Source organism: Parambassis ranga, chromosome 22, assembly GCF_900634625.1.
Source record: "Parambassis ranga chromosome 22, fParRan2.1, whole genome shotgun sequence".
Taxonomy (NCBI): Eukaryota; Metazoa; Chordata; class Actinopteri; family Ambassidae; genus Parambassis; species Parambassis ranga.
The window spans coordinates 20,583,627-20,606,866 of record NC_041042.1 but is presented as its reverse complement, the minus strand read 5'-3'; the positions used below and the strand labels follow the sequence as shown (position 1 = coordinate 20,606,866).

The following is a 23,240-nucleotide window of genomic DNA, read 5'->3' as shown; positions in this document are numbered from 1 at the left end:
AAAAAAAATCTGTCAAGGCACGGTTACATTTCCATTCTAACAATATAAAAAGCTGTTTCTGTTACTGTACTATGACATTGGAAGGTTTACAAACCATGTACAGAATCATTGTATCAATTAACATATGACATAACAGTTGTGGCTGTGTTAACTCACTTTGTAGATGACTGGCTCAGAAAATACTGGGGTATCAACACACAGTATCTGTGAAGAGGACACAGAAAATCATCAACACATGCATTGTGTTTACTGTCAGTTCTTGTATATGCTGCTAACACAACCCAATGACTCCATGGGTATTAATAAAGTTTTTGTTTAGGTTTAAATGAGATAAACCAAACAGGCTCTCACACACAAGGAGTTCACAAACTCACAGTTTAATTACCAGACAACAGAAAAAATGACAGGTTTGAAACAGTTACAAAATACAGATGCTTTTACACTGTGTCACAGCTTAATTGTGACCACAGTATAACACCAAAATAATCATATGCATTTATAAGTATCCATAATATTATATTCAGCACTGACACTGTTTCACATACAGTAAAATTATGAATGAACTGCCACTGTTGTCAAGATGATAAAACACAGCAGCACCAGGCTCAAACAGATGCTTAACACACTGCAAAGACACTCACACCATAATCAGATCTCCACTGTGCTAACATGCTAATCTACACACCATCAATCTCATTGAGTGAGAGATAAACCACATGATACACACAGCCTTACAGAAATGAAGGCTCTCTGTTGCATTAACACTGACACACTGTTAACACACTGTTTCATTAGGGTTAATTACACAACAGCATGAAACAGCCATGATCCAGACACTGTCATTCAGCCATTTTGTGAGCCTTAAAACCTTCTAACACAGACAAAATGGATGCCAAGAGAAGAGTCAGTGACTGACAGAAGTTCAGATCAACACACTGACAACCTATTCACATACAAGGCACAAATCCACACATTAAATAAAGCAGGTAAGATGATGACACCTGACTCCATCCACTTTACACAGCACACATCAAGTCTGACCTCTAATCACACACCGTACTAATCACATGTCAAACATGGCAGACCCCACAATGACTTAAACAATCTCAGCAGCACTGATGCTTTTACACTGTCACACAGCTTCATTAATGATGACAAAAGTATAAGACCACAATCAGTTTGTCTATGAAAGCAGCCACACTCACTGACATAGCACAGCTCCTAGTTTGCCAACAGCCTAATCAATATAAATAATAGGCTAACCCACACACTAGCATCCATGTTACTACTACAAAGAGGCAGCTGATTATCCACAGACATCTGTCAGCCATTTTGTAAGCCTGAAAACCTTCTAACAGAAACAAAATGGCTGCCAGAGGCCATGACTGACAAACAGATCATGTCTTGACTTGTAGAGTTTTCTAGAAGACGTTTCGCTGCTCATCCAAGCAGCTTCATCAGTTCTAACTGTTTGGTGGGGAAACATGGTTTATATGTGGTTACAGACCTCAGTGGGTGGGTCTGGGTAAAACTTTAAAAAACTTACAAACAATAGCACTAAATGTTACCATACTTACCTGTGATGTTCTGGCTGACTGGGCCAGGTGTGTCTAACGACTGGCTAATGACTATGAAACTGTCGGAGGGGGACTGGTTGACAGCCCTTTGTTCTTACTGTGAGTATGTGTAAACTTCCTGGGAATGGATGGAATCACTGCATTGTATGTGGTAGAAAGATGATGTCTGAGGCCACCACCTCTGTTAAGGGAAGGTTTTTCCAGCTTAACATAGATGGCTTCCTTGACTCCTCTTTCATACCACCTTTCCTCCCTGTCTAAAATGTGAACGTTGTTGTCCTCAAAGGAGTGTCCTTTGTCTTTGAGGTGGAGGTGAACAGCTGAGTCTTGTCCTGAAGAGGTGGCTCTCCTGTGCTGAGCCATTCTTCTGTGGAGTGGTTGTTTAGTTTCTCCAATGTACAGATCAGAGCATTCCTCACTGCACTGGACTGCATATATCACATTGCTGTGTTTCTCCCTGGGAATCTTATCCTTCGGGTGAACCAGTCTCTGTCTCAGTGTTGTCATAGGTTTGAAATGGACCGGGATGTCATGGTTGTTGAAGATCCTGCGGAGTTTCTCTGATACTCCTGACACATATGGAATGGAGATGTTCTTTCTCCGCCTGGTGTTGTCCTTCTTCTTGTTGTTGGGGGGTCTTGTTTTTGTGGCTTTGATGAGTGCCCACTTCGGGTAGCCACATGTTTGCAGGGCCTTCCTGATGTGGTGTTGCTCCTTCTTCTTCCCCTCTGAGCTGGTGGGTACAGTTTGTGCTCTGTGTTGCAGGGTCCTGATGACTCCCAGTTTGTGTTCCAGTGGGTGGTGTGAATTAAACAACAGGTACTGGTCCGTGTGTGTGGGTTTCCTGTACACTTCCACATTGAGGCTCCTGTCCTCCTCAATATGTACTGTGCAGTCCAAGAAGGCCAGATTGTTGTCCTTGGTGTCCTCGGGAGTGAACTTGATGTTATTATCCACTGCGTTGATGTGTTCTGTGAACCGTTCCACTTCGTTAGTCTTGATTTTGACCCAGGTGTCATCCATATATCTAAACCAGTGGGTGGGGGTGGTTCCAGGATAGGAACTCAGGGCTCTTCTCTCCACTTCTTCCATGTAGAGGTTGGCCACAATAGGAGACACAGGTGATCCCATCGCACAGCCGTGCTTCTGTCTGTAAAAGTTCCCATTGTACTGGAAATAAGTGGTGGTCAGGCAGAGGTCCAGCAGGTCACAGATGTGGTCTGGCGTTAGGTTGGTTCTCTCCTTGAGTGTGCTGTCTTGTGTGAGGCAAGTCCTTACCATCTCTGTGGCTTCTGATGTAGGGATGCAGGTGAACAAGGAGGTGACATCAAATGAGACCATGGTGTCATCTGGGTCCATTTGGATCTTCTCCACCTTGTTCACAAAGTCCTGCGAGTTGTGAATGTGATGTGGTGTGTCGCCTACCAGTGGTGTCAGGAGTTCAGCCAAGTGCTTAGCCACGTTGTATGTGACTGAGTTTGTGCTGCTGACGATGGGTCTGAGGGGGACTCCTTCCTTGTGTATCTTGGGGAGTCCATATAGGCGTGGAGTGGCTTCCCCCGGATACAGTCGAAAATAGAGCTTGCGGTTGATGATTTGGTCCTTCTCCAGTTTTTGTAGGTAGCTGACTAGTTTCTTCTTGTAGTTTCCGGTGGGGTCCCTCTTCAGTGTCTCATATGTGGCTGTGTCACTGAGGAGTTCTGTCACTTTGGCGTGGTAGTCCTGTGTGTTGAGCACCACTGTGCATCTTCCTTTGTCTGCTGATAAGATGGTGATGTCCCGGTCCTTTTGTAGTGCAATCAGGGCCTTCCTTTCATCACTGGAGAGGTTGGATGGCGGTGCTTTAGCAGTGGAGAGTGTGGCTGTGACCTTCAAGCGGAGTTGCTCAGCTTCTGTGTCTGTCAGGTTGTTGTTCTTGATGGCTGACTCTGTGGCTGTGATGAGGTCCACCACTGGAATCTGCTCTGGCGAGATGGCAAAGTTGAGTCCTTTGGCCAACACGTCTTTTTCCGGCTGGCTCAGTTGTCTGTCTGAAACGTCTTCTAGAAAACTACGTATGATGACCTGGATGACTGAGAATCTTCATCAACAGAGAGAGAGATCTGATGGGGGAGGGTGGGGGGTTGTTAATGGAAGGTGGGGTAAGGGGGGCAGGGTGATGTTATTGATGGGGAGGTGAAACTGGTTAGTATGGTTAGGGGGAGGGGGAGGAGGAGGAGGTACATTGTTGTTATCGACAGGTGTTAATGGTGCATCACAGGGAGGGGGAGGGGGAGGGTGGTCAGGGAGTGGACTATCAAACCTGTTGAAAAACAGGTTCAGCTGGTTGGCCTCCTGCAGATCTCCATCCATCAGCTGGTCGGAGATCCTATTGTGGCCGGTGATGGTTCGCATGCCACTCCATACCTCCCTCAAGTTGTTCCGGGGCAAGTTGGCTCTCCAGCTTCCTCCTGTAGCTCTCCTTGCCCTCTCCAATCTTCTCCTTCACCTCTGCCTGGGCCCTCCTCATCTCCTCTCTGTCTCCACTCAAGAAGGCTGTCTTCTTTCTGTTGAGTGATGCTTTGATGTCCTTTGTCACCCATGGTTTATTGTTTGGGAAGCAGCGTATTGACCTGGTGGGGATTAGAGAATCTGTACAAAAATGAACATATTCTGTGATACAGTCTGTGAGTGTGTCTACATCCTCACCGTGGGTGTCACAGAACACATCCCAGTCAGTCACCTCAAAACATCCCTGCAGGGTCTCCAGGGCTTCCGGTGTCCACCTCCGTACAGTTTTGGTGGTCACCGGCTGCCGCTGTACTGCTGGTATATACTGGGGTTTGAGGTGGACTAGGCTATGGTCTGATCTGCCCAGGGGAGGGAGAGCTATGGAGCTGTATGCCTCTTTAACATTAGCATACAGTAAATCTAGAGTTTTGTTTTCTCTTGTTTTACAGTCCACAAACTGCTTGAAAGTGGGCAGAGTTGATTTCAGATTAACATGGTTAAAATCGCCAGAGATCGCTATGAAGGCATTAGGGTGCTGGGTCTGGAGCCTCGCGGTCACAGAGCTGATGACGTCAGTAGCCCGCGACGCCTCAGCCGAGGGAGCAATGTAAACAACGAGTACAATGGCGTGAGAGAACTCTCTGGGCAAATAATATGGACGTAGACTCACCGCTAGCAGTTCAATGTCCGGGCTGCACACACGCTCCTTTACCGTAACGTGTCCAGGGCTGCACCACCGGTTGTTCACGTAGAGCGCAAGTCCCCCTCCTTTCTTCCTGCCGCTCTCGGTGCAGTTCCAGTCCGCCCGTACCAACTGAAAGCCGGCTAAACTCACGGTAGAGTCCGGTATGTTTGCGTGCAGCCACGTCTCTGTAAAGCACATTACAGACGCCTCATGAAACACACACTCACTCTTTGTGAGAGATGTTAACTCTTCCATCTTATTACCCAGTGATCTAACATTACCCATGACGATAGAAGGAAGATACGGCTTGTATCTTCTTTTCCTCAGCTGTCTTCTTTTGCCCCCTCTGCTTCCACGTTGTTTCCTCCTCAGCTCTTTGGGGATTTCGTGTCGCTGGCCATACATCCCGCTGTGCTGGAGATTCATCAGCTGATCCCTGGTGTAAACAATGGAGCCCTGGCGTGTTTCCGTCACGGCCGAGACGCGGCATGATAAAAGTGCTCCAAAAGCGATGAAGACCACGAAGAAAACCCGAAAAAGACGCATTATTGCAGTGCCTGACGGCTTATACTTTGATTTAGTACGAAGTACAGTGTTTAGAGTAGGAATAAATTACGAAAAACAACTTAATACACCCGCGGTGTGCGGAGCTTCTCTGGCTGGCTGCTACCGCGAGGCCGCGCCGGAAGCTAATTCGTATGAGTTGGGCACGTCACAAACAGGGGAGCCTTTCACACAGATGCCCCCCTGAACAATGGTACCTGACAATCTACAAACCATCAAAACCACACACACAGCTCAGGCTGCATCTTCATAGACTGTCATTATAGAGTAACTAGGTTTTGGCACAAATGCCAGTCAAGATTAACTGTTTATTTGGAGCACACACCCTGCACTTTCCATCATACTTTAACATTCTGATTACCCCTACAAGTCTTTCTATCCTTACAAAAAAAAGACTAAAGAAATCTGCCAGCAAATCCAGGTGAAACAAAGCTGTATGACAATATCAAGACAGAAGACTATCTGATATACATGTGACATTCAGAGGAAGGAATATAACAGCAAATTGTTTTCTCCTCACAGTACAATCACTTCCTTTTTTTTGTCTAAATCTTGCTTAGCCATCTGGCTTTTCTGCTGCTGCCACCTGCTGGTGCGGAGTGTGAACTACGCTTCATACACAATACAGTTCCAATACAGTTCCATAACATGTTTATCATACTTCTTTGTACAGTAATGTACACATTTTGTTCCCTAAAAGGTTGCTTATTGTTCATTTCCTAATTTCTATTTTATTTATTAAGTATTTATATGTTTGCACACGCCCCAGAGCTCATCCTGAAGCCACATCTCCCTTTCACACAGAAGCTCATTTTTCCTGGTCACTGAAGATGAGAGTTGGGTGCTTCGTGTTTCAAGGAGAGCAGCATCCACGCATGTCAAACTACTACGGTAAAACTTCTCCGTGTATTTTTCTACAGCAAAAGGAGTGGGTGCACCATTCCTGGAAGTACTGCAATACCAGGTTGATGCGTGGAGTGGACGGAGCAAGCCCCTATTCCTTCTCCCTGGTCCAAAAAGCAATTTAATATATGGTCCCCGGGTAGGGGACGTATCAGATATTAAACTGATAAGAACAGATACTACACTTGATCTTAGCCAAAAGGCCGAGAAGCGATGCCACGCTGGGGCCAGAGGAAAGCGAGCCATGCACGGCGCCGTCTCTCTCACTGATGGTTCCGAAGACGAACAGCGACTCCGATTTTAGCTTTCAGCTAGAAACTGCCCTTCTACAACTTGACTAAAGGGCCCAACACAAATCAAAGTGAAAAACTAAATTATAATGCAGTCAGCAAATCTTTAATCCACACATGAGGCCTAGAGAAAAGAATAGGAGTGCAAATTTCATGCTGAACAAACCACTAGGAGTGCAAATTTCATGCTAAACAAACCACTGGAAGGTGCTGCGAGAGAGCCCCAGGTAAACACACACGCACACAGAGAGCTGCTTGTTCATTTTCATTAAACACGTTATGAGGGGAGAGCGCGAACGCAGTCCCCCACTACCAGAAATTATGCAGTCGAGATTCCCACATTTGGGGAATTCGCAGGGGTCAGCACAACCTAGAGTGCAATGGCTGAGCCTCGCCCTGGGTGAACCACCTTCTTGATCATGGTATCTCCCCTGCCAGGTAAGTATGAGTTGGGCACGTCACAAACAGGGGAGCCTTTCACACAGATGCCCCCCTGAACAATGGTACCTGACAATCTACAAACCATCAAAACCACACACACAGCTCAGGCTGCATCTTCATAGACTGTCATTATAGAGTAACTAGGTTTTGGCACAAATGCCACTCAAGATTAACTGTTTATTTGGAGCACACACCCTGCACTTTCCATCATACTTTAACATTCTGATTACCCCTACAAGTCTTTCTATCCTTACAAAAAAAAAGACTAAAGAAATCTGCCAGCAAATCCAGGTGAAACAAAGCTGTATGACAATATCAAGACAGAAGACTATCTGATATACATGTGACATTCAGAGGAAGGAATATAACAGCTAATTGTTTTCTCCTCACAGTACAATCACTTCCTTTTTTTGTCTAAATCTTGCTTAGCCATCTGGCTTTTCTGCTGCTGCCACCTGCTGGTGCGGAGTGTGAACTACGCTTCATACACAATACAGTTCCATAACAGTGAAGATTTCTTGCAGGTCTGTCATGTTTATCACACTTCTTTGTACAGTAATGTACACATTTTGTTCCCTAAAAGGTTGCTTATTGTTCATTTCCTAATTTCTATTTTATTTATGAAGTATTTATATGTTTGCACACGCCCCAGAGCTCATCCTGAAGCCACATCTCCCTTTCACACAGAAGCTCATTTTTCCTGGTCACTGAAGATGAGAGTTGGGTGCTTCGTGTTTCAAGGAGAGCAGCATCCACGCATGTCAAACTACTACGGTAAATCTTCTCCGTGTATTTTTCTACAGCAAAAGGAGGGGGTGCACCATTCCTGGAAGTACTGCAATACCAGGTTGATGCGTGGAGTGGACGGAGCAAGCCCCTATTCCATCTCCCTGGTCCAAAAAGCAATTTAATATATGGTCCCCGGGTAGGGGACGTATCAGATATTAAACTGATAAGAACAGATACTACACTTGATCTTAGCCAAAAGGCCGAGAAGCGATGCCACGCTGGGGCCAGAGGAAAGCGAGCCATGCACGGCGCCGTCTCTCTCACTGATGGTTCCGAAGACGAACAGCGACTCCGATTTTAGCTTTCAGCTAGAAACTGCCCTTCTACAACTTGACTAAAGGGCCCAACACAAATCAAAGTGAAAAACTAAATTATAATGCAGTCAGCAAATCTTTAATCCACACATGAGGCCTAGAGAAAAGAATAGGAGTGCAAATTTCATGCTGAACAAACCACTGGAAGGTGCTGAGAGAGAGAGCACCAGGTAAACACTCACATCCTTGTTCATTTTCATTAAATTCAGCTGCTGCCACCTGCTGGTGTGGAGTGTGAACAACTTTTTCAAACAACCAGGAGAAACAGGAGGCCATTATCGAGCACATCATCAAAAAGAACCTGTGCATGTCAGCCATACTGGGGTGGAGGCAGAGGCACACAACTAGACACAGTTTAACTCTGAAAGTGTTGAAATTACACTTTCGGAGTTGAAATCAACTTAAAATCAACTCCTTAACCTTTAACTATGAAATTTCAACTGTCCAATTTTGCTGTGTATAGAGCAGACGGACTACTGCAAAACATATTATTGTATTGTTCTGTTGTATGTAGTATTTGGTTCACACTGAAATGTGCTTACTGGACACTGATGGACATATAAAATATTGTTAAGTATATTGACTTCTGTCACCTAGCTGATACTCATTTCGACTTTTAATTCTTCTCATTAGACCTGTGGATATGCATCGCCTTTGTCTGGCACAGAAAAAAGGACGGGCCAATCAGCTTCCGGGAAGAGACTGATTTACATTTTAAGCACATTCTAAGAGCACCGTGACTTACAGGTTCCGGTGACAGAGAAGCTGTACATAAACACACCTGTATGAAGGTACAAATGTGTTATTTCGGTAGCACATATACTAAAATTGGAACGATACAGAGAAGATTAGCATGGCCCCTGCGCAAGGATGACACGCAAATTCGTGAAGCGTTCCTCATTTTTTACATTTTTTAATTTTTTTTAATTTTTTTTCATTTCATTTTCATTTTTTACATTTTTTAATTTTTTTTTTATAAAGAATTTCAGTTTTCTGATGTAGCTACGACTACTACTGCACCTACAGATTCTGTCAACACTCCGTTGACTGGAAACTTAAAAATACTAACTACTGGAGAGGCCTGGGTGTGGAGCTTCTCACAGACAAGAGACAGACACCACTGATCTCCACACAAAGAGGCTGTCAATCATGTATTTCAATGGCGATGTCTCTGGTCAGATTCAGAATTCCTTTATCTATCCTTGTTCATTGTTTTCTCCTTACTTGCTTAGTTCAAGAGTTGAGGAGCTAGGTCAGAATGACCAGGCTTGTCCTCGGTTGAACTGGCTATGTGCTTAAAAACAAGTCAGTTGATAGGAAACAGATGTGGAAGCACACACAATGCCAGAATTAGTTGCCTAATTTAGACACACACCTTCACCCACACACACACAGACAGGCTTGACTATAAAAGATCTTCAGTTTGAGGTTCGGGGGATTTTATCTGAATTGGCTGGCTGATACGTGTCAACAATTGATCTGAACAAAATCCTGCTGAAGGCTGACTTCTGGCTCTTGAATTTTTGTTCGATTCAAATTGACAATAGTCTGTCATGTATATCACACTTCTTTGTACAGTAATGTACACATTTTGTTCCCTAAAAGGTTGCTTATTGTTCATTTCCTAATTTCTATTTTATTTATGAAGTATTTATATGTTTGCACACGCCCCAGAGCTCATCCTGAAGCCACATCTCCCTTTCACACAGAAGCTCATTTTTCCTGGTCACTGAAGATGAGAGTTGGGTGCTTCGTGTTTCAAGGAGAGCAGCATCCACGCATGTCAAACTACTACGGTAAATCTTCTCCGTGTATTTTTCTACAGCAAAAGGAGGGGGTGCACCATTCCTGGAAGTACTGCAATACCAGGTTGATGCGTGGAGTGGACGGAGCAAGCCCCTATTCCATCTCCCTGGTCCAAAAAGCAATTTAATATATGGTCCCCGGGTAGGGGACGTATCAGATATTAAACTGATAAGAACAGATACTACACTTGATCTTAGCCAAAAGGCCGAGAAGCGATGCCACGCTGGGGCCAGAGGAAAGCGAGCCATGCACGGCGCCGTCTCTCTCACTGATGGTTCCGAAGACGAACAGCGACTCCGATTTTAGCTTTCAGCTAGAAACTGCCCTTCTACAACTTGACTAAAGGGCCCAACACAAATCAAAGTGAAAAACTAAATTATAATGCAGTCAGCAAATCTTTAATCCACACATGAGGCCTAGAGAAAAGAATAGGAGTGCAAATTTCATGCTGAACAAACCACTGGAAGGTGCTGAGAGAGAGAGCACCAGGTAAACACTCACATCCTTGTTCATTTTCATTAAATTCAGCTGCTGCCACCTGCTGGTGTGGAGTGTGAACAACTTTTTCAAACAACCAGGAGAAACAGGAGGCCATTATCGAGCACATCATCAAAAAGAACCTGTGCATGTCAGCCATACTGGGGTGGAGGCAGAGGCACACAACTAGACACAGTTTAACTCTGAAAGTGTTGAAATTACACTTTCGGAGTTGAAATCAACTTAAAATCAACTCCTTAACCTTTAACTATGAAATTTCAACTGTCCAATTTTGCTGTGTATAGAGCAGACGGACTACTGCAAAACATATTATTGTATTGTTCTGTTGTATGTAGTATTTGGTTCACACTGAAATGTGCTTACTGGACACTGATGGACATATAAAATATTGTTAAGTATATTGACTTCTGTCACCTAGCTGATACTCATTTCGACTTTTAATTCTTCTCATTAGACCTGTGGATATGCATCGCCTTTGTCTGGCACAGAAAAAAGGACGGGCCAATCAGCTTCCGGGAAGAGACTGATTTACATTTTAAGCACATTCTAAGAGCACCGTGACTTACAGGTTCCGGTGACAGAGAAGCTGTACATAAACACACCTGTATGAAGGTACAAATGTGTTATTTCGGTAGCACATATACTAAAATTGGAACGATACAGAGAAGATTAGCATGGCCCCTGCGCAAGGATGACACGCAAATTCGTGAAGCGTTCCTCATTTTTTACATTTTTTAATTTTTTTTAATTTTTTTTCATTTCATTTTCATTTTTTACATTTTTTAATTTTTTTTTTTATAAAGAATTTCAGTTTTCTGATGTAGCTACGACTACTACTGCACCTACAGATTCTGTCAACACTCCGTTGACTGGAAACTTAAAAATACTAACTACTGGAGAGGCCTGGGTGTGGAGCTTCTCACAGACAAGAGACAGACACCACTGATCTCCACACAAAGAGGCTGTCAATCATGTATTTCAATGGCGATGTCTCTGGTCAGATTCAGAATTCCTTTATCTATCCTTGTTCATTGTTTTCTCCTTACTTGCTTAGTTCAAGAGTTGAGGAGCTAGGTCAGAATGACCAGGCTTGTCCTCGGTTGAACTGGCTATGTGCTTAAAAACAAGTCAGTTGATAGGAAACAGATGTGGAAGCACACACAATGCCAGAATTAGTTGCCTAATTTAGACACACACCTTCACCCACACACACACAGACAGGCTTGACTATAAAAGATCTTCAGTTTGAGGTTCGGGGGATTTTATCTGAATTGGCTGGCTGATACGTGTCAACAATTGATCTGAACAAAATCCTGCTGAAGGCTGACTTCTGGCTCTTGAATTTTTGTTCGATTCAAATTGACAATAGTCTGTCATGTATATCACACTTCTTTGTACAGTAATGTACACATTTTGTTCCATAAAAGGTTGCTTATTGTTCATTTCCTAATTTCTATTTTATTTATGAAGTATTTATATGTTTGCACACGCCCCAGAGCTCATCCTGAAGCCACATCTCCCTTTCACACAGAAGCTCATTTTTCCTGGTCACTGAAGATGAGAGTTGGGTGCTTCCTGTTTCAAGGAGAGCAGCATCCACGCATGTCAAACTACTACGGTAAATCTTCTCCGTGTATTTTTCTACAGCAAAAGGAGGGGGTGCACCATTCCTGGAAGTACTGCAATACCAGGTTGATGCGTGGAGTGGACAGAGCAAGCCCCTATTCCATCTCCCTGGTCCAAAAAGCAATTTAATATATGGTTCCCGGGTAGGGGACGTATCAGATATTAAACTGATAAGAACAGATACTACACTGGTCTTAGCCAAAAGGCCGAGAAGCGATGCCACGCTGGGGCCAGAGGAAAGCGAGCCATGCACGGCGCCGTCTCTCTCACTGATGGTTCCGAAGACGAACAGCGACTCCGATTTTAGCTTTCAGCTAGAAACTGCCCTTCTACAACTTGACTAAAGGGCCCAACACAAATCAAAGTGAAAAACTAAATTATAATGCAGTCAGCAAATCTTTAATCCACACATGAGGCCTAGAGAAAAGAATAGGAGTGCAAATTTCATGCTGAACAAACCACTGGAAGGTGCTGAGAGAGAGAGCACCAGGTAAACACTCACATCCTTGTTCATTTTCATTAAATTCAGCTGCTGCCACCTGCTGGTGTGGAGTGTGAACAACTTTTTCAAACAACCAGGAGAAACAGGAGGCCATTATCGAGCACATCATCAAAAAGAACCTGTGCATGTCAGCCATACTGGGGTGGAGGCAGAGGCACACAACTAGACACAGTTTAACTCTGAAAGTGTTGAAATTACACTTTCGGAGTTGAAATCAACTTAAAATCAACTCCTTAACCTTTAACTATGAAATTTCAACTGTCCAATTTGCTGTGTATAGAGCAGACGGACTACTGCAAAACATATTATTGTATTGTTCTGTTGTATGTAGTATTTGGTTCACACTGAAATGTGCTTACTGGACACTGATGGACATATAAAATATTGTTAAGTATATTGACTTCTGTCACCTAGCTGATACTCATTTCGACTTTTAATTCTTCTCATTAGACCTGTGGATATGCATCGCCTTTGTCTGGCACAGAAAAAAGGACGGGCCAATCAGCTTCCGGGAAGAGACTGATTTACATTTTAAGCACATTCTAAGAGCACCGTGACTTACAGGTTCCGGTGACAGAGAAGCTGTACATAAACACACCTGTATGAAGGTACAAATGTGTTATTTCGGTAGCACATATACTAAAATTGGAACGATACAGAGAAGATTAGCATGGCCCCTGCGCAAGGATGACACGCAAATTCGTGAAGCGTTCCTCATTTTTTACATTTTTTAATTTTTTTTAATTTTTTTTCATTTCATTTTCATTTTTTAATTTTTTTTTTATAAAGAATTTCAGTTTTCTGATGTAGCTACGACTACTACTGCACCTACAGATTCTGTCAACACTCCGTTGACTGGAAACTTAAAAATACTAACTACTGGAGAGGCCTGGGTGTGGAGCTTCTCACAGACAAGAGACAGACACCACTGATCTCCACACAAAGAGGCTGTCAATCATGTATTTCAATGGCGATGTCTCTGGTCAGATTCAGAATTCCTTTATCTATCCTTGTTCATTGTTTTGCTCACACGCTTACTCTACGTATTGCGTCAGTGGGTAACGTACTGCGTCACTTCCTGTTTCGACACTGTCCTGTTTGTTCACTTGGTGTGCGCTGTTGGTGCTACGGACTTTCTGCATTAGACATATTGTGTTTGCTTTTATTGTGGTAATACACAAGCACCGTAGTGTTAGAGTTAAGTGCACCAGTTTCTGGGTTCCCCTCTCGTTTACCACTGTAGCGAAGCTTACCGTAACTTAGCGGTTAGCATTAGCGCTTAGCATGGCTTCTTCCACTCGCTCTGCATCTCCCTCTCCTGCTCACTGCACGGTGTGTGACATGTTCAGCTACTCCTCTGCCTCCTTTAGTGAGCATGAGGTGTGCACAAAGTGTAGCTTATTCACAGTCTTGGAGGCGAGGCTAAGCGAGTTAGAGGGTCGGCTCCGCATGTTAGATAATAGACCTGTAGCCACAGCAGCTAGCCAGCAGCAGTTAGCCTGTGCGGACCAGCCTGCCTTAGCTGATGTTAGCCGCACCCCGGCAGCCCCTGAGCAGCCGGGAAGTCAGAGAGGTTGGGTGGCGGTTCGAAGGAAGCGTAGCCCGAAACAAAGGCCCGTGGTTCACCACCAGCCGCTTGACATATCGAACCGTTTTTCCCCACTCGGCGACACACCCGCTGAGAAGCCGACCCTGGTTATTGGCGACTCTGTTCTGCGGCATGTGAAGCCGACACCAGCGGCTATAGTTAAGTGCATCCCGGGGGCCAGAGCGGGCGACATAGAGGGTAGCCTGAAGCTGCTGGCGAGAGATAAACATAAATACAGTAGGATTATAATTCACGTCGGTGTTAATGACACCCGGCTTCGCCAGTCAGAGGTCACTAAAGTTAATATTGAGTCGGTGTGTAATTTAGCTAAAACCATGTCGGACTCCGTAGCGTTCTCTGGTCCCCTCCCGAATCTGACCAGTGATGACATGTTTAGTCGCATGTCCTCGCTCCGTCGCTGGCTGTCATGGTGGTGTCCAGAAAATAACGTGGCCTTTATAGATAACTGGGAAACTTTCTGGGGGAAACCTGGCCTTATTAGGAGAGACGGCATCCATCCCACCCAGGGTGGTGCAGCTCTGATTTCTAGCAACATAGCCAAGTTTATTAGACCAACCTGACAACCCAGGGTCGAGGCCAGGAGGCAGAGTCGCTGTCCTACACACCTCTCTGCTGCTTCTGGAGGACTGCCGCCCTCAGTTAGAAACACATTAAATACAACTACACATAGAAACACTAAGCTTAATAATGTTATTGAAGTGGTGACGGTCACACGTCCTCCCACAGTTCATCAAGCACACAAGTTAAGATATATTAATCATAATAACCTCATAAAAATACACACTAACACACACAAACACATAGAACAAGGTAACAGAACACTCAGGTGTGGATTGTTTAACATACGATCCCTACACTCTAAGTCGCTCTTAGTTAATGATCTAATTATTGATCATCACACTGATATACTTTGTCTCACTGAGACTTGGTTACAGGGTGAAGAATATGTTGCTTTAAATGAATCAACTCCGTCCTGTTATACTAACTGTCATGTTCCTAGAGTTACAGGTCGCGGAGGAGGAGTGGCAGCAATCTACCGCTCCAGTCTTCAGATGAATCCTAAACCTAAGTCTACTCATACTTCTTTTGAGAGTCTCACTCTCAGCCTGTCTCACGGAAGCTGGAAGAAGTCAGAATTTGTTTTACTCGTCGTAGTGTATCGTCCACCTGCTGCTGCTTATTCAGAGTTCCTGCTGGAGTTTTCAGACTTCTTATCAAGTTTAGTGCTTAGCACAGATAAAGTCATTATAGTGGGTGACTTTAACATTCATATGGACGTCGACTCCGACAGTCTGAAGATTGCCTTCAACTCACTCTTGGATTCAGTTGGGTTCTCTCAGTTAGTAAATGAACCCACACACTGTCACAGTCACACCCTCGACCTGGTTCTCACCTACGGCCTGGAAGCTGAGAACCTGCTAGTGTGGTCTCAAAATCCTGTTCTTTCAGATCACTCATTAATAACTTTTGACTTCTCTCTTTCAGACCTACCAGCACCTGAGGAAAAGGTCTACTACAGCAGATGTCTGTCTGAAGACGCCGTAAAGCAGTTTAGGACAGCAATCCTACCAGTACTCCCCACAGTCCCAAGTACTGATGGGGGTACCAACTTAAATGTTACTCCTGCAGAGCTGGACCGCTTTGTCAACAACACTGCAGACACACTACACTCAGTCTTAAACAGGATTGCTCCACTGAAGAAGAAGAAAACTACAAACCAGAAGAGGCTAGCTCCGTGGTACAACTCAAACATCCGATCACTGAAACGGATTACACGTAGGATGGAGAGGATGTGGCAGTCCTCTAAATCAGATGACTCCCGGAGGATCTGGAGAGACAGTCTGCTGACGTATAAGAAGGCCCTTCGTAAAGCCAGGACAGCCTACTATTCATCACTAATAGAAGAAAACAAGAACAACCCGCGCTTTCTCTTTAACGCCGTGGCCAGGCTGACAAAGAGCCACAACTCTGTGGAGCCTCGCATTCCTGCAGCTCTTAGTAGTGAAGACTTCATGAGCTTCTTCACTGATAAAATCACCACTATTAGAGGACAAATCAACCACAATCTCTCTGTGACCGCTGAGGATACACCGCCACTTCTGGAAACGGATCCTGATCTAACTCTGGACTGCTTCGCGCCCATCGGCCTCCCTGAGCTGACCACCAGCATCAGCAAGTCTAAACCTACTACCTGTCTTCTGGATCCGATCCCTTCACAGCTCCTCAAGGATGCTATTCCTCTGATCGGAGACTCTATATTAGGACAGATCAACTTGTCTCTGGAAACAGGATATGTACCACAGGCTTTTAAAACTGCTGTGATCATTCCGATACTTAAAAAACCTTCACTGGACCCGGACGTCCTAGGAAACTACAGACCGATCTCCAACCTCACCTTTATCTCCAAACTACTTGAAAGAGCTGTTGTAAGTCAGCTAAACGACCACCTGTGTAGTAACAGTCTGTTTGGTGCTTTCCAGTCTGGTTTCAGAGCCCATCACAGCACAGAAACAGCACTGCTTAAAGTCACCAATGACCTCCTCATGGCATCGGACCGGGGTCTCGTCTCTGTACTCGTTCTACTGGATCTCAGTGCTGCCTTCGACACCGTAGACCATCGCATCCTGCTACACAGATTGGAACACGAGATCAGGATTACAGGAACAGCACTGCGCTGGTTTAAATCATATTTATCTGATAGATTTCATTTTGTTCACACTAACGATGTGTCTTCCACAGGTACAAGGGTTAACCACGGTGTTCCACAGGGTTCTGTGCTCGGACCGATCCTGTTCACCCTCTACATGCTCCCTCTAGGATACATCATCCAGAAGCACGGCATAAACTTTCATTGTTATGCTGATGATACCCAGCTGTATTTATCCATGAAGCCTGAAGAAACGGAGCCGCTAGTCAGACTACAGGCGTGTCTAAAGGACATAAAGGACTGGATGTCCTCCAACTTTTTACTATTAAACTCGGACAAGACTGAGGTCATTGTTTTTGGACCGAAACATCTCAGAACTAGTTTATCAGATAATACTTTCTCCCTGGATGGAATTACTCTGGCCTCCAGTACGACTGTGAGGAACCTTGGAGTTATCTTTGATCAAGACATGTCGTTTGTCTCTCATATTAAGCAGGTCTCCAGGACCGCTTTCTTTCACCTGCGTAATATTACTAAGATCAGGAGCATCCTCTCTCAGAGTGATGCTGAAAAGCTCATCCATGCTTTTGTCACTTCAAGACTGGACTACTGCAACTCTTTATTGTCAGGATGTCCACATTACTCCATCAACAGTCTGCAGCTGATCCAGAACGCAGCAGCTAGAGTTCTGACAGGAAGCAGCCAAAGGGATCATATCTCTCCTGTCCTAGCGTCTCTTCACTGGCTCCCAGTGGACTCAAGAATACACTTCAAGATCCTTCTTCTAACCTACAAGGCTCTTCATGGACTTGCTCCATTGTATCTGCAGGACCTGATTGTACCATATGTTCCTAATAGGACACTCAGATCTCTGAGTGCAGGTTTACTAGTAGTTCCTAGGATTCATAGAAGTAGAATGGGAGGACGAGCTTTCAGCTATCAGGCACCGCTATTATGGAACCAGTTACCAATCTGGGTCCGAGAGGCAGACACTGCCTCCACCTTTAAGACTAGACTTAAAACTTTTCTGTTTAGTAAGGCGTACAGTTAGCCTTAGACCTAGTGTGTAGCACAGCTATGCTGCTCTAGGCCTACGTTGTCGGGGGGCACAAACATGATCCACTGAGAAGTTTCCCTCTCACCCTCTAACCTCTCCTTTTCTCTCCTTAGTCTGGCTCACACTGGTCTCAAGACCTGGATGATGACCTGCAGTCCGGCCCGTGAAGTCTCTCTTGCTCTACGTTGTCGGGGGGCACAAACACGATCCTCTGAACACCCTCTGACCTCTCCTCCACTCTCCTTAGTCTGGATCATACTGGGTAATATCGTCTCATAATCTGTGTTAACTGTCTTCCTTGTAGTTCTGTGCCTCGCTCTCGCTCTCTCTCTTTGCAGGTCTCAAGACCTGCATACTGACCTGCAGTCTCTCCTGTGCTCATCGACTTCACTAGCCCCTGCTGCTCATCTTTACTATCAAATTACTATTCCTACTTATGGACCGACGATATATATAGATATCATTACAATATATCACTGTTTCATCTTGCTGTCATGTTTGCTCTGTACTGTATCATGTTTGTATCATGTTTGCTCCTCTCTCTCTCTCTCTCTTTCTCCTTCATCCTCTCTCTCTCTCTCTCTCTCTCTCTCTCCCTCATCCTCTCTGACTAGCAGCAGGACTGGTTCCCCCTTAAGTTGACGGGTCCTGCTCAAGGTTTCTTCCTCTTAAAGGGAGTTTTTCCTTGCCACAGTGCTCTTAGGGGGGTTCCTGTGAAGCGCTTTGAGACAATGTCTGATTGTAATATGCGCTATATAAATAAAACTGAATTGAATTGAATTGAATTGAAATTGTTTTCTCCTTACTTGCTTAGTTCAAGAGTTGAGGAGCTAGGTCAGAATGACCAGGCTTGTCCTCGGTTGAACTGGCTATGTGCTTAAAAACAAGTCAGTTGATAGGAAACAGATGTGGAAGCACACACAATGCCAGAATTAGTTGCCTAATTTAGACACACACCTTCACCCACACACACACAGACAGGCTTGACTATAAAAGATCTTCAGTTTGAGGTTCGGGGGATTTTATCTGAATTGGCTGGCTGATACGTGTCAACAATTGATCTGAACAAAATCCTGCTGAAGGCTGACTTCTGGCTCTTGAATTTTTGTTCGATTCAAATTGACAATAGTCTGTCATGTATATCACACTTCTTTGTACAGTAATGTACACATTTTGTTCCATAAAAGGTTGCTTATTGTTCATTTCCTAATTTCTATTTTATTTATGAAGTATTTATATGTTTGCACACGCCCCAGAGCTCATCCTGAAGCCACATCTCCCTTTCACACAGAAGCTCATTTTTCCTGGTCACTGAAGATGAGAGTTGGGTGCTTCCTGTTTCAAGGAGAGCAGCATCCACGCATGTCAAACTACTACGGTAAATCTTCTCCGTGTATTTTTCTACAGCAAAAGGAGGGGGTGCACCATTCCTGGAAGTACTGCAATACCAGGTTGATGCGTGGAGTGGACAGAGCAAGCCCCTATTCCATCTCCCTGGTCCAAAAAGCAATTTAATATATGGTCCCCGGGTAGGGGACGTATCAGATATTAAACTGATAAGAACAGATACTACACTTGATCTTAGCCAAAAGGCCGAGAAGCGATGCCACGCTGGGGCCAGAGGAAAGCGAGCCATGCACGGCGCCGTCTCTCTCACTGATGGTTCCGAAGACGAACAGCGACTCCGATTTTAGCTTTCAGCTAGAAACTGCCCTTCTACAACTTGACTAAAGGGCCCAACACAAATCAAAGTGAAAAACTAAATTATAATGCAGTCAGCAAATCTTTAATCCACACATGAGGCCTAGAGAAAAGAATAGGAGTGCAAATTTCATGCTGAACAAACCACTAGGAGTGCAAATTTCATGCTAAACAAACCACTGGAAGGTGCTGCGAGAGAGCCCCAGGTAAACACACACGCACACAGAGAGCTGCTTGTTCATTTTCATTAAACACGTTATGAGGGGAGAGCGCGAACGCAGTCCCCCACTACCAGAAATTATGCAGTCGAGATTGCCACATTTGGGGAATTCGCAGGGGTCAGCACAACCTAGAGTGCAATGGCTGAGCCTCGCCCTGGGTGAACCACCTTCTTGATCATGGTATCTCCCCTGCCAGGTAAGTATGAGTTGGGCACGTCACAAACAGGGGAGCCTTTCACACAGATGCCCCCCTGAACAATGGTACCTGACAATCTACAAACCATCAAAACCACACACACAGCTCAGGCTGCATCTTCATAGACTGTCATTATAGAGTAACTAGGTTTTGGCACAAATGCCACTCAAGATTAACTGTTTATTTGGAGCACACACCCTGCACTTTCCATCATACTTTAACATTCTGATTACCCCTACAAGTCTTTCTATCCTTACAAAAAAAAAGACTAAAGAAATCTGCCAGCAAATCCAGGTGAAACAAAGCTGTATGACAATATCAAGACAGAAGACTATCTGATATACATGTGACATTCAGAGGAAGGAATATAACAGCTAATTGTTTTCTCCTCACAGTACAATCACTTCCTTTTTTTTGTCTAAATCTTGCCTAGCCATCTGGCTTTTCTGCTGCTGCCACCTGCTGGTGCGGAGTGTGAACTACGCTTCATACACAATACAGTTCCATAACAGTGAAGATTTCTTGCAGGTCTGTCATGTTTATCACACTTCTTTGTACAGTAATGTACACATTTTGTTCCCTAAAAGGTTGCTTATTGTTCATTTCCTAATTTCTATTTTATTTATGAAGTATTTATATGTTTGCACACGCCCCAGAGCTCATCCTGAAGCCACATCTCCCTTTCACACAGAAGCTCATTTTTCCTGGTCACTGAAGATGAGAGTTGGGTGCTTCGTGTTTCAAGGAGAGCAGCATCCACGCATGTCAAACTACTACGGTAAATCTTCTCCGTGTATTTTTCTACAGCAAAAGGAGGGGGTGCACCATTCCTGGAAGTACTGCAATACCAGGTTGATGCGTGGAGTGGACGGAGCAAGCCCCTATTCCATCTCCCTGGTCCAAAAAGCAATTTAATATATGGTCCCCGGGTAGGGGACGTATCAGATATTAAACTGATAAGAACAGATACTACACTTGATCTTAGCCAAAAGGCCGAGAAGCGATGCCACGCTGGGGCCAGAGGAAAGCGAGCCATGCACGGCGCCGTCTCTCTCACTGATGGTTCCGAAGACGAACAGCGACTCCGATTTTAGCTTTCAGCTAGAAACTGCCCTTCTACAACTTGACTAAAGGGCCCAACACAAATCAAAGTGAAAAACTAAATTATAATGCAGTCAGCAAATCTTTAATCCACACATGAGGCCTAGAGAAAAGAATAGGAGTGCAAATTTCATGCTGAACAAACCACTGGAAGGTGCTGAGAGAGAGAGCACCAGGTAAACACTCACATCCTTGTTCATTTTCATTAAATTCAGCTGCTGCCACCTGCTGGTGTGGAGTGTGAACAACTTTTTCAAACAACCAGGAGAAACAGGAGGCCATTATCGAGCACATCATCAAAAAGAACCTGTGCATGTCAGCCATACTGGGGTGGAGGCAGAGGCACACAACTAGACACAGTTTAACTCTGAAAGTGTTGAAATTACACTTTCGGAGTTGAAATCAACTTAAAATCAACTCCTTAACCTTTAACTATGAAATTTCAACTGTCCAATTTTGCTGTGTATAGAGCAGACGGACTACTGCAAAACATATTATTGTATTGTTCTGTTGTATGTAGTATTTGGTTCACACTGAAATGTGCTTACTGGACACTGATGGACATATAAAATATTGTTAAGTATATTGACTTCTGTCACCTAGCTGATACTCATTTCGACTTTTAATTCTTCTCATTAGACCTGTGGATATGCATCGCCTTTGTCTGGCACAGAAAAAAGGACGGGCCAATCAGCTTCCGGGAAGAGACTGATTTACATTTTAAGCACATTCTAAGAGCACCGTGACTTACAGGTTCCGGTGACAGAGAAGCTGTACATAAACACACCTGTATGAAGGTACAAATGTGTTATTTCGGTAGCACATATACTAAAATTGGAACGATACAGAGAAGATTAGCATGGGGTCCCCGCGCCGCCCCTGCGCTCCCTGCGCGCGGCGCCCCGTCTGCCCGAGCCCGGCGGCCCGCCGGGCTGACTCAGAAGATCAAAAGATCCGTGGATCGCCGATCGACCAGCCCACCGCCCCGTTGTTTTGGCCCGGCCCTGCGCACATGGCTAATTTGCATATGACGCCGTCTTAAAGGAAGAGGCGGAAGCGCACTGTGTTAGACGTTTATTATGAATAAAAAGAAAAATCTCAAGCAGCAGAAGCAGACTCTACATTAAGACAGAAATAAAAATCAATTGTGTAATTCTTCATTTGTAATTCATTTTTAAACCTCTGTAACACCTGTAATTGCTATTCACCTTGTGCTGGGTCTTCCAAACACCCGGTCTTTGCCACAGCTTTCCTGGCTGGTGTTTCCATCTGTGAAACCTGAAAATGGAGTGTGACCCTGACCCCCCCCCCCCCCCCCCCCCCCAGCAGCAGTCTTTGTGGCCCTCAACTCAATAGCAAAACTGCACCCTTCCCCCCACCCACTTCATCAATCCATAGACAAAGGGAGGTCTCTGACTTGCTTATTTACATGAGGTGTAAAGGTGTGAAAGAGCAACTGTAAACAGGGGGCCCCTTTAATCCCATCTCCTGCGCAGTCGTCAAAGTGTCGTACAGAGACAATGATGTGTTTTCGATCCACCTCCTGCAGTCGTTTGCTGTGATATCACATCACCCTGTCCTCTGTCTTTTCCAAGACTAGTCATTGGTTTTGATCCGCCTGCCAGACAAATCCCAATAGACAGAATGAACAACTTGAGCATAAGTGCTAAAAGAGTGCTTTAATAGCAAACCAAGAAACAGGACCAACAGGAATGAGCAAAATAATAAATAAGTCAACTGTAAATAGTAGCACAAAGTCAGTCAGACAGTCAAAAGGCAAATGTGCAAAGCAAGAAAGCCAGCTGAAAGTACTGGACTGTGCAAAATAATAAAAAAGTAAGTTTTAAGTAACATGCAAACTGAAAACAGAAAATAAAAGTGCAAACACAAAACAGCCTGCAAGATATTTGCATAGCAATCACTTCCTACAATGAAGAGCAATAACACAACAAGCGATATCAAACTATATACATAATTTACAGAACAGTGCACACAAAAGTGATATCAAACTATATACAAAACAGTGCACACTAAAATCTAAAGTGCAAAGAACACACACACACACACACACACACACAGCAAACACAAAACAATAGAAAAAGGAACATTACAGTGTAGGAGCAGCAGGTGGAGGAGGAGGAGGAGGAGGAGGTGGTGGAGGCTGGTCAGCAGGTGTAAGAGTGGCAGCAGCTGCAGCCTCCTCCATCTTCTTCTGTGCCAGCC

The 23,240-nt window shown here is 44.5% G+C and overlaps 11 non-coding genes and 1 pseudogene across 11 annotated transcripts; 4 read left to right on the top strand and 8 right to left on the bottom strand.

Moving 5' to 3' along the window:
- Nucleotides 1–6,243: 6,243 nt before the first annotated feature.
- LOC114428184 (U2 spliceosomal RNA) lies at nt 6,244–6,434 on the bottom strand. The gene has a single exon (XR_003669552.1). It is a non-coding gene; the product is annotated as a U2 spliceosomal RNA (small nuclear RNA).
- A 356-nt stretch (nt 6,435–6,790) lies between these two features.
- LOC114428169 (U1 spliceosomal RNA) lies at nt 6,791–6,955 on the bottom strand. Its single transcript, XR_003669537.1, has one exon. It is a non-coding gene; the product is annotated as a U1 spliceosomal RNA (small nuclear RNA).
- Nucleotides 6,956–7,760: 805 nt separating this feature from the next.
- Nucleotides 7,761–7,951, bottom strand: LOC114428181 (U2 spliceosomal RNA). The gene has a single exon (XR_003669549.1). It is a non-coding gene; the product is annotated as a U2 spliceosomal RNA (small nuclear RNA).
- Nucleotides 7,952–8,852: 901 nt separating this feature from the next.
- Nucleotides 8,853–8,958, top strand: LOC114428193 (U6 spliceosomal RNA). Its single transcript, XR_003669559.1, has one exon. It is a non-coding gene; the product is annotated as a U6 spliceosomal RNA (small nuclear RNA).
- A 927-nt stretch (nt 8,959–9,885) lies between these two features.
- Nucleotides 9,886–10,076, bottom strand: LOC114428180 (U2 spliceosomal RNA). The gene has a single exon (XR_003669548.1). It is a non-coding gene; the product is annotated as a U2 spliceosomal RNA (small nuclear RNA).
- A 901-nt stretch (nt 10,077–10,977) lies between these two features.
- LOC114428192 (U6 spliceosomal RNA) lies at nt 10,978–11,083 on the top strand. The gene has a single exon (XR_003669558.1). It is a non-coding gene; the product is annotated as a U6 spliceosomal RNA (small nuclear RNA).
- A 928-nt stretch (nt 11,084–12,011) lies between these two features.
- On the bottom strand, nt 12,012–12,201 carry LOC114428187 (U2 spliceosomal RNA). The gene has a single exon (XR_003669555.1). It is a non-coding gene; the product is annotated as a U2 spliceosomal RNA (small nuclear RNA).
- Nucleotides 12,202–13,101: 900 nt separating this feature from the next.
- Nucleotides 13,102–13,207, top strand: LOC114428191 (U6 spliceosomal RNA). The gene has a single exon (XR_003669557.1). It is a non-coding gene; the product is annotated as a U6 spliceosomal RNA (small nuclear RNA).
- Nucleotides 13,208–19,212: 6,005 nt separating this feature from the next.
- Nucleotides 19,213–19,403, bottom strand: LOC114428185 (U2 spliceosomal RNA). The gene has a single exon (XR_003669553.1). It is a non-coding gene; the product is annotated as a U2 spliceosomal RNA (small nuclear RNA).
- A 356-nt stretch (nt 19,404–19,759) lies between these two features.
- On the bottom strand, nt 19,760–19,924 carry LOC114428170 (U1 spliceosomal RNA). Its single transcript, XR_003669538.1, has one exon. It is a non-coding gene; the product is annotated as a U1 spliceosomal RNA (small nuclear RNA).
- Nucleotides 19,925–20,730: 806 nt separating this feature from the next.
- On the bottom strand, nt 20,731–20,921 carry LOC114428179 (U2 spliceosomal RNA). Its single transcript, XR_003669547.1, has one exon. It is a non-coding gene; the product is annotated as a U2 spliceosomal RNA (small nuclear RNA).
- Nucleotides 20,922–21,822: 901 nt separating this feature from the next.
- Nucleotides 21,823–21,880, top strand: LOC114428194 (uncharacterized; annotated as a pseudogene).
- The last annotated feature ends 1,360 nt before the right edge of the window (nt 21,881–23,240 follow it).